This window comes from Lagopus leucura, unplaced genomic scaffold, assembly GCF_019238085.1.
Source record: "Lagopus leucura isolate 7727_CA_CO unplaced genomic scaffold, USGS_WTPT01 Super-Scaffold_100012, whole genome shotgun sequence".
In the NCBI taxonomy this organism is placed as follows: domain Eukaryota; kingdom Metazoa; phylum Chordata; class Aves; order Galliformes; family Phasianidae; genus Lagopus; species Lagopus leucura.
The window spans coordinates 17205703-17218001 of NW_024962267.1; the positions used below are offsets into that span (position 1 = coordinate 17205703).

Sequence of the window (12299 nt, forward strand, 5' to 3'; positions counted from 1 at the left end):
CTCTTTTTAGGAAAAGAGAGGAAAAGATGCAAGAAAGGCTGAGAATGTGTATGATCCCTGCAGGACAAAGATCTTGTCTCAGTCAACATTTACTCTCTGAATGAAGGAGATGAAATCATCCCAGTTGTACACAGTGCCCTGTCTCTTCTTTATACCCTTTTCTAGAGGTGCAGTCCGAGGTGTTTCAACCTGCAATGGTGGTATTAAATTGCAGAGTACAAGGGTTTTCCTATGCTTCCTTCTCTGATAGAGAACAGTAGGCCGCCAAGTAGATTACAGCAGCATGTATGCGCTCTTCAATATCCTCACCTAACATTACTAGCATGGAAGAGCGGGAATCATTTTGACTGTGTTCCTTTTCCCACATGGTCAATGCGGAATTTCTGCCAACGCAGAAATGCCAGCCCAACAAGCATTTGGTTTGGTTGAATGTAGAAGGGGCTCAAAATTACCAGTCCTCATGTTTACAGTGGTGGGCTTTGTTAAATATTTATATCCAAGATGCTGACCTCCTCCAGGAAAAAAAAAAAATCAGCTGTCACTGTGATTATGGGGGATTATGGCCTTTAACTGATGATTTGTCTAAGCAAATTTAGCAGTAAAGTTTTTTATGCTTTTCATTAAAAAGTGGCAAGTGAATGGTGATAAAATCCTGCAGAGGTTCTCCTTAGCTTTGTTCCCTCATTGCACTGTTCTGCAAATTGCAGCAAACCACTTGCATGGAGCCCTCAAACCACAGGGCTCACGTTGTTCATGTTCACTTCTTGCCTTGTCTAGGATAGCTGCTGGATTCAAAGTCACAGGAGCATGGTTAGAAGAAAACAGCCTTGTTATGTTTACCATGAATCTGTGAACCAAATATCCTGTCAACTATGTATTATGCAGGTCTTGTATCACTTTTTAATTATGTTTGAACATGCAGTGCAGTGCCTTGCTACTTCTCTGTTGCTGCAGCTATCTTGAAGGCAGAGTTCAGTCCAGCGTGATTTCTTTATAGGTGCATTGCTCATTTCGAAGAGAAGAGAGCAAAGGTAGTTTTCAGACAAGTTTCTCAAGTATGTGTTGACTACAAATATTCTAAGCAAATTTTTGCAGCTAGTAATGCATTTCTCACAAACGCCATTTCCATAAATACCAAAGTATGATGTCCTTGGAAAGGTGTCCATAAGGCAGCATGATCTATATTTCTGTGGATGCAAGAATCATGGAATGGTTTGATTTGCAGGCAACATTAAAGTTCTTCTACTTCCACCTCTTCTGCCATCAGCAGGGACACCTTTCACTAAGTTATGTTGCTTGAACCCCCTTCCAACCTGGTCTTGGGCACTTCCAGGAATGGAAGCGCTCACCTTCTAGACTTTTGTACAGTTACAATCATACTGGCAGCCTTGGAGTTTAGATAAAAAGAATATGTCAGAAAATGATTTTCCCAGAAGCCCAAGGGTTATGTATTTATTCCCTGCCAAATGTCTGTGAGATTTTGTATATGCTCAGGTGCCCTTCAAAAAAACCCTACATCTCTGTTTAAGTATTTCCCATAATTGCTGCTGCCCACATCCAGCCAGCCACTGATGCACTCTCTTGCACATCACCATGTCTATTGCAGCTGATCTCCAGACTTCGTTTGGAAGGAACATGCTGAGAACGGGTTGAAATAGTTTGGAATATACACTGAGACATGTAATTAGATTGAACCAGACTAGGCAATAGGAACAGCTTCTAAATGAAGACTGACTGCTGTCTGCAATGAGTGCAAACTGCAAGAGGAAGGGTTAAGAAAATTGAATTTGGAAGTAATGGGGTAATAGGCAAATATATTCAGAATTAATGTATTCATATAAATATTGTACAGTAATTTATTTGCCAAATAGCAGTCATTTACTCTGTGGCAGAGGTCAAATAACGGAGAAAATTTATTTGTGAATAAATTATTCAACAATTAACACAAAATGTAGCTGCTAAATTATTCATGGAGACAAATTCAACCAGTTCTAATTCATTTCCACTTTGAAAGTGTTTCTAGATACATCCGTATGAGGATTTCAGCAGGGATCACGAGTGCACTTCTGAATGTCTTCCAGTTGCCCTATTCTTGCAGCTCTAGCTTGTGTCATTGTGTGGCTGGATCTGGGGGTTAGGAGTTGCCCTGTCTCGCCCACTCCAGTGTGCTGAGCTCAGGTGGTGGGAAGACGATTTAATCTGAGCAGCAGCCACTGCGTGGAGCAGTGCTGTGATATCAGTCCGTGGCTCCTGAAGCAGGCAGAGGACATTACTCCTGTGCCTGCACACTGCAGATTGCTGAATGTCATCCACCGAGGCCTTTGTGGAGCCTGATGACCTGTCTTACATGAATCCATAAGGTGTTTGTTCTTGCCTAGAAGATACAAATAACCTAATGCATTTCTGAGTCGTTTCCCCCAGCGTTGACTAACTTGGCATTGAAAAAGGAATCTGCACATTATTCTTAAGTTGCATTTCCTTTCAGGAGCAGCTTCAGTGGAAGTCACTGTACCATTTCCCACCAACCAAAGGCTTTCCCAGTGAACCAAACCCCCTCTTCTCACAGATCTTAATATTTTTTTGCAGTTCAACAAGTGGTTCAACCTCTTGTCAGCTTCAGCCTGCCAGATTGCTTCTCAGTTCCTGAGGTCCATGGTCCTCCTTCATTGGATGCGTTAGAAGAAAAGGTAAGCAGTCCTTCATGTGGTGTTAAGTGACTGGTTGACTGACAGCATAAACCTGGAGCAGGGGCACTCTGTCTACTCGTAAGTCTCTTCTTTTTGTCTAAGGGAGGGAATTCCTCATAGCCAGTCCCTCATACAGGGCCCCTCAGTGTTGGGGTGATTCTGAGGGGACTGGTGGAGAAATGCATGTCTGCAGGGCTGAGGGGAAGGTGGGGATGCCAGTCACGTTAATGGGAGTTCATGAAGGGGATAAGAATTACACGTGTATTAGGGAGAATTACACATGTATTAAGACATGTCAGCAAAGACAACTTAAAAAATATAATTTTCCACAGCTAATTATAGTTTAAAGTAACAAGAAGCAATGCATGCTTCCAGAGTAAAATCTGAAGGCAGGGAAACACAAAAGACAAAAGTCATGTATTTATTATGTACTTCAAGGCCTCATACACTTCAGCAGCCTGTATTGCATTGCTGCCAACTTTCCTTCCTTCAGAATCTGCTTCCTAATAAGTACCAAGGCCTTCTGAATCCGAATCTGTGGTTATTATCTGGATTTTCTTTTGAGAGATGCTATACCACTTTGTGTGGTATAGTGAGAGACTTACCTGAAGTGCATGAACATTTTTCTTCTTGTCTCTATTTCAAGGCCATGCTCTTTTAAGATAGCTGCTATCTTTCAATATCCCTTAATACATATTTTAAAAATTTCTACCATATATCATAACTGAAATTTGGAACAGGTCACTTGTTCCATTGGCACAGTTTCATGTTCCCTCTAAACTAGAATCTCCAAATTTTGCAGTATTCACTTATGCCTTCATTATGTGTCACTGAAGGATAGTGAACACGCAGATGCCTCAGTGGTTGACCCAGAAGCCTTGCAAAATAATCATGAAAATTAACCAGTCCAAGCAGAAAATCTATTCTTGCCCTTACCACGGTCGTATTGGTATTAATCAGGGGAAAAGAAGCTATTAACTGTCTCACAAAGGGTATGAAATAAACGATTCATTTCCAGTGAGAGAGATGCTGGTGTTTTTGCTAGAAATGTGTGTGTTTTTCCTCTGAAGAACCACAGTATATGCTGCTGCACAGACCCTGTTCCCTGCCCATAGGGCTGAGGTGAAGCTTTTCAGCAGGAGAGCCTCAGGACAGGGTCTCATTGATCAATAGCACAGCAGCAGCAACACTGGCTCACAATGTGCTGCTTCATTTGATGCAACTTTTGTGTGAAAAAGCTGTGTTTGGCTTTGTAGTATTTCATGCTGCATCTTTCAGTGATTTTCCAGCACTAAATCTGCTTTTGTGTTGCAGGTACCAAGAGTAACTGCTGAAGTCTCCAGTGCTACAGCAACGAAAGAGCAAAATTGGGTGCCTGGAGGAAAAATAATTTGGTTCAGCTGAGCTCTGTCTGAAAAGCAGGTTACCGTGGCTTAATGAATTATCCTGAGTTTGCAGAACAACGTGTTCTCTTACCAGAAAGGTAAGATAAAGCTACGTTAAAACAAAACAACAACAACAACAGAAAGTATTCCATTAATGTTTAAAACAGCTAACCTGGTGTTTGCCACATCTTGAGTGCATGCCTGGCTGCAGTCAGTGGCTGCCTGCCTGGTGCTCGTCAAGAGATGGCAGTGTTTCTATTGCTGGCTCTTCATTTACCACAGCGTCTGACAGAAGGGCGTTCTGACTACACAGAAATATACTTTTTATAATCACCTCTAAGAATATTATGACAGACGATTAATAATCTGACAGCAAAGAAACTATTTTTAATGGCTTTAACTGAACACTTTATTTCATCTTTGAACCAATTCTCACTGTAATCCCATTACTGCAATAGAAGTTTGGGTAGCAAGATCATACTGGCCTTACTATGCCTGAGGTGCCTTGATGAGACCGTTGATGGCAGGAGCAATATGTTCAGCACTGACACAAAAGCCTCAGGGTAGAAGTGACCTGCTGGAAGTCTTTGGAATGTATTTCAGGTGGTTCAAAATGTACTTTTACCTTTGCTGCTGAAATTTGATAAATGCAGCAGCAATTAAGTTACAAGACTTAATCTTAATTAGCCTTGGAGCAATATCTGTTTGGTTTTGGGTGGTAGCTTTTGTCATAGGTGTGAGGTTATACACCTGGTTTTTAAATGGGGACACAGGAGCACGTGGTTTACTCCAGTGCTGGTTTTCCTGCATCAAATTTCACGTAGGTTCTGCTGAACTGAGTTTAAATAGTTTGCATGGTAAACTTAGAGCATTTCCAAACAACTTTTGTGAGCCTTGTACATGATTTTGCATAGACAGAAACAGATCATTGGTACATGAGCATCTTTGGTGAGGCGTATTCTACTTGTCTGATTCATTGGTATAGGCTTTCTTACTTTTGGCTTCCACCTATTGCAGTTCTCATTTGGGAATCTAAACCTGCTGTTAGAAAAGTCCAGGGGAAGCTGGTATTCTCATCCTTAGGTACAGCTTCTGAAATATCATAAACAAAATCACTCCTTGGCTGTATAAACCTGTGTACCTTCCAGCTAAAACTGTAGCACTTCAGCAAGATGCCAAACTGTACAATAAGTTGTTCCTTCCTGTAGTATGTCAGCATAGAACGTGTGTATTTGAAGGGAGGGTTAATGGAATATTTGAAATGATCATTGGTAAATGTTACATTGTACGTATCTTAAATCCAGAATGTGACAGGTAACTGCAGCTGGCTGTGATTCAGGTAAGGAACATGAATGATTCACGAGGTTGGTGGAAGTGGAGTAGGTAATTCTTTCATCTTGATCATTTTCTCCCTGAAGCCAAATATCTCGCATATGGTGACAGCTTTGTAAAATAGTATGATGGCCAGTAAGAACAGGGGAGCGTAGAAAGACAACTGCTAAAACAGGTTTGATTTGGATGTAAGAGGAGCCCGTCTCTCTTTGTCTCACTTGTTTTTTTTTTCCTTCTATTCTTTTGCTGGCTTTCTTACCAGGCACGCAGGGAATTGTTAGGAAGGAGAAGTGCCTGGCCTGGAATGCTAATACCTCTGCTTTGATAAGTGTGAGAGATGTTTTAATTAGGAAGAGGATGCAAAGACTTAGAAGAATGTAGTTACTCATGTAATTTGAAAACCCTGGAAACAGTCCTGAGGGGCAATAGCCTGAGGAACAATTACAGTTTATTTCAGTTTATTATGTAGCCAGCTGTAGCTTGTATGTGCATTTCTGAGGTGGCTTGATAGGAAAATACCTGTGTGATTCTGTTTCAGTTGGCTTTTTTCCAGACAGAAGAGCCCTAAATTGCACTTAGCATGTTGTTAACTGCTTCCACTCTGAACCTTCTCAATTGCTTTAACAAGGTAGATAAAGAGCATCTTTTCAACCTGAGCCAAACCCATAATCTAGCAGCCGTGAGCTGCAATCCATGCAGGAATCCCAGTGGTTAGCTGGAGGAGAAGGGATGGCTTGTTATGGTGCTGGACATCAGTACAATCCGTGGCTGGAAGCTGAACCTTGCTTTAAAAACTTCTCTATTCCAAACCTGGCCATACCTGCCCACCATGGGCTTGCCCGTCATGTCAAGAGCGAAGGACAGTTTCTGTGCCTGCCCTAGCATAAATGGTGTCATTGGATAAAAGGTCTTGAGATCAGAAACGTCTTGTGATCTACCCAAAATTGTTTGATAGGGTCCTGTAACCTAGAATTGATCTCCAAACCTGTCTCTCCCTCCTTTTTCTTCCTCTCTTCCTAAGTTACCCCTACTTTGTTTTCTTCTTTTTCCTTTCTTGTCCCCTATTTTCTGTAGATCTAATTGCAGGTCACTTGCACAGTGCTTTCCCCAGCTCATCTCTGCATCAGAAAGTGGAGTTTCATGAGCCAGCACAAGGAATGCATTGTTGCCTTCCTTCTTGCCTGCAGTGAGCTCCTCAATACAGTGATGAACTACTTGTATTAAACAAGAGAAGGAGAATTTTGAGACAATAAATAAATCATCTCCCTGCAGAGCAAGCTGGTAAATGAGAACAGGGTAAGCTTGAAGCACTTCCAACCTCAGGAGCCACCGCGTGCATAAGGATTTGATCCAACCCCGCTGAAGTCAGTGAAAAGAATCCTGCAGGCTTCTGGGGGCTTTGGAGGGGGATTTGTGATTTCTGGGGAAACGCGAGCTGTCTGTATCCTTCTTCCTCCAGCTGCCTCTGTGCAAGAGCTGAGCAAATCTCCCATGGTCTGGTTTCACTCCGATCCCCAAACGGAATTGTGATCCTGTGATGCTAGGGCAAGTGGCAAGCTGGGTGGATGTTTGCAAATACCACTAACAGCTCTTCTCTCTCTTTCAAAATGTTTAGTGGCAATATTTCTTTTTCTTTTCCTTTTTTTTCTTTAGAAAAGTAGATATAAAATTGGAGATCTGAAATATTCGATTTTCGCTGCTTCTTAAACTTCACTTTTTTGCAATTTACATTTGAGAACTACTCTCAGTGACAACACCTCAATCAGTTATTACATTTACTGTAATTATCAGCTTTGTGAGCACGCAATCCACAGTTCTGCACCTATCCTGCAAGATGATGGTTGTGTGATCTATAAAGATGATCAGAAACTTGGGTTTTGTTTCCTACAGGAAAAAAAAATAGCAGAGGCATTTTGAGAGCTTGGGCCTTTACAGTTACTTTATCTCCTTTATTGTCTCTGGTCCCAGAACCTTGCATACTGGGAAGAAAGCAGACCTTACTGGTGACAAAGCAGTGTTTCTCAGCAAATCCATTTGCAAGAAAGCTCAAAAGCAATTACACAAAGTAAACAAGAAAGGATGTTGTAGATCTTGTCCCTTTTTCTAGCTGGGTACTAAATGCAGAGCGGATGGGATTATTTGATTTCACCCTTCCAAATCCTACTGTGTGTTATCTTTTCAGAATGACTTTTATGTAATCTTTAGTGTGCATAAATACATGTTAACAAAAGTGATGCAATGAAAGCAAAATGGTGAGCATCATAAGCAAAACATTATCATGCAAACATCACTATTTCTTTTCTCCTGCAAAGGCTAAGCCCATTGGTTTGCATACTGCAGGAATTTATTGCGATCTTTCTCCAGAGTGCAGATCCACACAAAAATCTAATGTGGTATAAAAGCTGAACACATATTATTGGTTCAAAGGAATGACAAAAGCTTTGTGTGGTTCTGATCGTGATTTTCACCTGATCTAGTTGCGTTTGTTCTCTTGATTTCTATGAGGTTTTAACAGAGCAAATTGAAGAGGTTCCTTTCTTTCAGAGCTCCGCCTCTGTTTTCTTCTATGTGTTTGTCCTTGGGAGTCTTGCAGTTAACATATACCATAAATTTCCCCATCCTGTAATAAAATGCATGCCCTGTATTAGTGGGCAGGATGAGAACTTCCATCAAAGCTTCCTAGGGAACAAGACATCAGTCTTTCTGCTTCCTTCAGGGGTGTTCCTAGCAATCACCAGCTGGAGGAGGAAATGCAAAGAACTGTGCAGCAACCATAACGCCTCTTCCTTTCATTACAGCTGCTATGCAGAGGGGCTGCAATCTTGCATTTACATACCAGGTGGTGCCATGGCTTCTGTCCTCTTTAACACACTGGAGTAACTCCTCGTTACCACTTGGGAAGGAAGTACACAGCATCCTTTAGAATCAAATATACAAGAAGAAATCAAGTAGGAGTCTCTCAATTCTGTGTGCAAAGGAAAGAAGAAGTACTCCAGGAATTTAAAAAAGGGGTTAGAAATGCTGTTTCAGTCAGTCAAGTGCTCTGCGGGTGGAATCAGCACACCACTTGTTACTGTGTGCAGCTTCTGTCTGTCACTGGCGCTGTGACAGTAGGCATGCAAGTGTTTCTTCCTACCTAGTGTTAGGAGACCAGCCGTGGCCCCACCTTCCTTATTCGACTGAGACGAGGCCAAAACATTCACTTAGGGAGTGAGAGCATCAGCTTTCATGTAAAAGTGGAGGTAACAGTGCCTCAGGTGGATTAGGTCTTGCATTCCTGATTGTGAATTTGCTTTTATGTTTGTGGAATGTTATTGAGGTTTAAAGGCTTGAAAAACGCCCTCTCCTCCAGATTTGATTGCGCATTCATTACTCATTATCTAGCGGTATGCAGTTTGCTGTATGGAGTAGCAGCAGAGCTATCAGTAATATCTGCTGCAATTAGCATTTGAAGCTAGGAATGCTGGAATCAGGCCAGCCCACTGTAATTTTGCATCTTAGAAATGATAAACAGGAAAATAGCATGTGCACAGCGTCCGTTCACCTCAGATTTGGTCAACCTTCTGCTGTAGAAATGGATGTGGGGTGCGGGTCCCCCTTCTCAGGGTCAGGAAAAGACATTGGGAGTACCTTGCTGTAGGAATGGCATCTCTGCCATCTCATAACTGTGCTGTCCAATTGCATTTCATTCCAGCCCCACTTGACATTTAGCTGTCTTGCAATAGTGAATTCTATAAGGTGCCCACGTGCTGCGTAAAGTGGCATCTTTCATTTGTTTGACACTGGTGTGCTGGTAATTTTATTGCCTGAACTCCCACTCTCATATTATGAATCAGTAGAAAAAGGAGAGATGGATCATTTTCATATTATGCCCTTCATAATCGTAAATACTTTAATAAAATTGCTTCTAACTGTACTATAAAGTGCAAATGCAGATTTAATAGTGATTTACAAAAGAACTGAACAAAAAAGGGCCGTGTCTTTCTTTTTTAGAAATTCTCTGTGATGGCTAAAGAACGGGAGGAAGGATTGGAGATGTGATGATTCTTCTTTGTAGTTGGAACAGGGTTAGTGAGATCACTGTGGGTAAAATAACAATTCAGTCAAAATGTTATTTTATCAAAGCTAGAGGGTTTGGCAGAGGCATGTTTATTTCTAGGATCTTCTTGCTGGGGACTCCTGGGTCTGCGGCAGAAAGCAGTGCTTTACACGTTGACCTCAGATGCAGAGAACTTGTGCTGAAATTCTTTGAAGGATGAAGGAAAAATAAGAAAAGCAAAAGTGCCTTTTAATTTGCAGTCCTGGGACTTTGGACCTGGGGTTTTTGCACGGCAGATCTTCATATATGTTCTTTTAGAAAAACATGCAAATGCAAAACCAAGCACATTTTGTGATCCTAACTCTTTGAAACAACAATTCCTGCCTTCTGCTCTGAGCGCTGCATCTTCTCTGGAATTGCTGGAGCTTTGGGGAGCTCCGAGGGACAGCCACAGTGCATTGCCCAACATGGGGGCTCGCTCAGTTGTTCGGGAAAGGTTTCTATTGGTGTTTGTTTTAACATGTGGCACAGGGAGCTGGTCACAGTTTGATTCTGTGGTGGAGAGAGAGGGACCTTCCCCTGACCTTTTCCTGGGGAATCCAAGTCATAAAGTAGGGGAGGATGTCATGCAGAGAAGAAACAATGCTCTGATGATTTTATAGGAGCAACATGGAGATACAGATATCCAATGATTACCTGCAGCTTGGTGGCAGCCTGCAGCTGAGTCAGAACTTGGAGCCCTTCAGCTCCTCCTGAAGCACAGGGAGCTGCCCTGCCTGCCCTTTCCCAGCCAGCCAGCTTGGAGGTGCCTCACAAGCAGATGGGGCAGGTGCTGGGGCAGGAGATGTTCCTGTCATGTTTTTTCCTTATGCCAAATGGAGGTGAGCAATGCTGACACTCCTAAGCTCCTGATGGAGTATACCTTCTGGATAGCAATTGTGGCACTTGGTGCTCCACCAGCCCTCCCAGGCAGCAGGTCCTTGTTTCGTTGGGCACTGTGCAGATGAAAAGCTGAGAGTCTTCTGGCTGCACTGGCTAGGGATGGAGTTTTGGAGAAGTAGAAGTCCACAGAGAAGCCAAGGCAATGTAATACAGTGAGCCAGAACTGAGAAACACGATGTAGTGAGCCAGAACTGAGAAACACAAAGCATTAGCTGATCATGTCTCAAAATGATTCCTGGGAGTCCTTTGTAGGCAACTGCCAGATAGTGATGCTGAATATAATAGGATAATATTAGTATGATAGTAAGATATGAATACAATGCAAATAATATTTAATACAATAAAATGACTGAATAATGCAATGGAGGAGAAAGAGTCAATCACAAATCCCCACTTGCAGCACCCCTAAGTACTGATATCCTTAGGTTCTTTGCCTATACCTGCAGTTCTCCAAGGCATACATCTGTGTTGCAGAGCATATCTCAGAAATTGGAGCAGGAAGGCAGGCCTGCAACCTGCTTCTGCCTTCTGTGGGACTGAATAGAAGCAGCTCTGTCTCAAAATACCAGCTCTTCAGATTCTTTGGCTCTTGCTTAGTGTGAAATAGTCTTGATTTAAGGGATATTGAAGCAGCTGGAGTCAGGTTGATTTTAGACCTTTCTGAATTGTTTCCTAAATGTAATGTAAGTTGCAGGGAGAAATTTACGGCTGTATGAGAACAGACATCTCAAAATGTCAGATTGTGTCTGTAAATTGCCTTCCGTGGTAATAAACCCACCTGTCATGTAACTGGCAATCGTAGCCTACTGGTGAATCTGATTTTGCTGTACGCCATTCCTTGAATGAATCACAGAGCAAAACCGGTGATTCTTGCTCAGACTCTCAGCTCTCTGTTTTCTGGAAATTCTGTTGAGAGCAAACCTGGAGCTATTAAGTTAAATTCCCCCACCACAACTCTAGGGAAACGAAGTTATGAAGCTATGCAGTTCAGTGCTTAAATCAGAAATTCTTTAAACTAAGATTTATTCTTCCAGCCAGCTTCTTAGCCTGCTTGTATGCATGAGCAACAGTAGCCTACAAAATCTTCCTTATAATACTTGGCTCGCCATATATCGAGTATTATCCTTGCTGATGCCTGATAGGCTTTAATCCTTACAGCACAACCACCTGATCTGAAGAGGGAAGCAAAACGATAGCCATAATGCTGTATCCTCTGATTCACCTTCCTGTTCTATTTATGATTTTTGCAACTGGGATGAATAAACTCAGTAGTCAGCTTTCAGATGGGCGGGTGCATGGTTAGCTCATTTCTCTGCACGTGTCCTCTGAACAGAAGAGTAAAGCTGGCTATTTTGGAAAGCACTTCAGTGCAACATTGCAATTATAATTCTTTTGGCATGTTTGTGTTTAAATGGGGTACAGTGGAGGTGAATGAGACTGAAGGGCGCTGTTGGAGTGGTACCCGCGAAGGTCACATGTAAGTTAATTAGAAGTTAATTGCATTAAAGCACTGAAACGATACAGGGGTGTGAGCCCTCTGCATTGGTAGTTATCCAAATCTGTGACTGTCTTTTCTTCCTCTCATCAGCACACCCAAAAAAGGTAACCAGGAGAGTTTTCAGTGCAGCTACTGTGAAATGAGAGTATCCCCTTTCAGAAGGAGCATGGCTGTCTGTCTGCTTTTACACCTGCAAGGAAAACCCAGGATGTGGGTGCTAATGGCTGTATGTCAGGAAAGGACGGCCAGAGGGTTCAGCCTTTGCCCACTTTGAGGCTTTATCTGAGTGGTCCACCTTACAGCATGCATCAGGAATTGGGGGAGAATGACATGCAAGGATTTATATTCTCCCTAATAACTTGTTTCAGCACATCTCAATCATGGAAATTTTTTTTGTGAAATGAAATTTGGTGAGA

At 42.2% G+C, this 12299-nt stretch overlaps 1 protein-coding gene across 1 annotated transcript in view; it reads left to right on the plus strand.

The window, feature by feature from the left end:
- CPS1 (carbamoyl-phosphate synthase 1) overlaps positions 1-12299 on the plus strand; it is a 234065-nt gene that overhangs the window by 140070 nt on the left and 81696 nt on the right. The window contains exons 45-46 of the transcript XR_006179623.1: positions 2587-2687; positions 4002-4170. The gene's annotated coding sequence lies outside the window, so the exon portion shown is untranslated. The remainder of the gene's footprint in view (positions 1-2586; positions 2688-4001; positions 4171-12299) is intronic.